This window comes from Pinus tabuliformis, chromosome 8 (genome assembly GCF_031772625.1).
Source record: "Pinus tabuliformis cultivar Carrire ecotype Pingquan chromosome 8, CPIR1, whole genome shotgun sequence".
Lineage (NCBI taxonomy): Eukaryota > Viridiplantae > Streptophyta > Pinopsida > Pinales > Pinaceae > Pinus > Pinus tabuliformis.
Genome location: NC_142294.1, coordinates 592,396,631 through 592,399,406, shown reverse-complemented (window position 1 = coordinate 592,399,406; position 2,776 = coordinate 592,396,631).

The following is a 2,776-nucleotide window of genomic DNA, read 5'->3' as shown; positions in this document are numbered from 1 at the left end:
AATGCCAGTGTGGGTAAGATTTCATAATTTAGCCCTTCATTTATGGCATCCAAAAGTCCTTGAAGGAATTGGTAACCTGTTGGGAAGATACATCAAGATGGGTACACAAAGAACAAAAGGAGCAATATATACTTTTTCCCGAATTTGTGTAGAGGTGGACCTCAACAAAGGACTTCTTGATCGTATTCTTCTGCAACACAACAATGATTGTTGGACCCAATTCTTAAATTATGTGAATACAACATTCAGGTGTCGCTTTTGTCTACAAATTGGACATTTACAAAACTCATGTCCTTTGACAAAGAAAGATCCTAGAAAGAAAAAGAAACCAACCAAGAAGCCTAAGGGATGGCAATTCTTAGCAGAACAACCAGATGAGGAAGAGGAAGAGGATCCCATAACTGAGGATAACTCAAATCCTCCAACAAACGAAGGAATCAATCAAGAAGGAACGGTGGGAGCAAGGTCACAAAATCTAGATGTAGAAGGAAATATTGATCAATAAATGCAAAAAGAGAAGGAAACCAGAGGACCCAAACGTCCTTATTCCTCTGAGAGCTCAGACTCAGATAAAGAACATCCGAGGAAAACAATAGACAATCAACTAATCATTGTAATGTCCACTCCTGATCACGGAGGATGGCGAAAAGTAGAAAATAAGAAGGGTAGAAAAGGGTGACTAAGATTTATTCCTTAGTCCCACCTTTCTTCTTTTTGTTTGGTTTTTGGCTTTTAGGCACCAACTATTGACTGGCTCTACCTTGAAAGTTTCATGTAATTTTTAATTTTTTCTTTTTCTTTTTCTTTTTCTTTTTGGGCATCAGTCGAAAGGTTGATCTAAAGGAATGCCTACAGGCATCTGCAAAATTTAATTTTATTTTTCCTTGATTTTCAGGTTGACTAAAATTACAATTTTTATTTGGAAACAAAAATTGTACCCTACTTATAATAATATTATTTGGTGAAAACAAACATTCTTACTTTTTATAAATTACTTGATATAAAAAATATCCTAAATTTTTGGTAGAGGATTCTAGCGCACTTGAGAGAACCATGTTGAAGGAACTAGGAAATGTGAGTCCATAACTTCCGGAGTTAGTAAGATGCGAATAAGATTAGGAGATGGGTGGGTTACCGTATGAAAATATTGAATTCACACCCTGGACAAAGAAAAAACCATCCCTATAAACTAGATTATTATGAGCCATACTTGGCATTTAGGTATCCACTGTAAAGGAAACATGTCTAAAATTACCTAATAGTGGAAGAGGTCGAGATCATCATGAAATGATAGATGAGTAAGAATATACAATGCATTAAAATGCCCTTCTCAGTGATTGTTTACTTCTACTAGAGCAATATTTATAGGTTATGCTAAACATTCTCAGTCACTAACAAATACCAATCCCTTTTTTTTGGTAAATAAGTATATTTACAAGTTAATTATTTATTTATTGTGATAGTCAAAGAATCAAATTTTATTTACTAAAGAAAGTGAGTGGGTTTAATGGATAAATATTCATTTCAAGTTGAATAGATAATAGTAATAAAATTTATAGTATTTTCAATTTCATGGAAGAATGAAACTTAAGTTTACTAAAGAAAGTGAGTGGGCCTAATGGATACCTATTGGTTTCAAGATAAATAGATAATAGTAGTAGAGTGGCTAGTGCCTTCAATTGTGCAATAATGGTTGTTGTTTTTTATTAGAAGTTCAATTGTATGAGTTCATAAGGAGTAACAATATCATTTCCCCCTTTGACATTTTCATTATTGGGGGCATGGATCTTACAAATTTTAAAACTAACCTTAGGAGTTTAATTTCCACCATTGCATGGAAGAAACCAGGTAGCAAAGATTCTAAGATTTCTTATAGGATTTCTCAAATCTCAAGGGGAGAGGTTGAGGATGGGAGCCAATTGTGGAGGGAATAAATTGTGCAATGAGCCATAAAAAATCGATCCACTCTTGCACATTCTTAAAAGTAGCATTCCTCTTTTGAGAAGATCATCCTTCTATTCAACATTGAAATTTGTCCGACTTAAATTCAACATAGCTTTAGGCAAAGAAACATCTAAAATTTTGATATATATTACACCTACTCATAAATATAAATTAAATGTATTTCAATAGATTTTTTCTGTAACTTTAAATACAACTCAATTCATTTCATTATAATTATATTAATATTATATATTATTATGAAAGATAATCTACAAATTATAAAATATATATTATATTACTTTTTATATTATATAGTATTTCTTCTTAAGGTATAAATCAAATCAACTCAACCCACAATACAAAATTTATACATAAAATAATATATTACATTTATTATATTATATTATTTAATTTTTATATATTATTTTAATTATATGTTATTTATAATTAAATGGTTAACCATTATGAATTTATATTTATAATTTATTTTAAAAACAAAGGACAAATGCATTAATTATTATTATTATTTTATAATTTATTAGTTTCTAATATTATCATACTTTGATAGTAGCGGATTCTGGAGATCCTAAGATTCTTCAACTGCTCGAGATTGTTGCCTTCTACCATACTGATGGATACTTTGTCTGTCATATTGTGTTGAACTTTCAAATGGTATGCATAATCAAAGGATGCATTGCTTTGTCGAGTCTTAGATTTTCATACTTAACACATATAATATAGTTGTATGTGCACAATAAATACGATTTGTAAAATATTTATTAGTGTTTTATTTGAATAAAATAAATAAATATGACATTATTAGCTTATATTG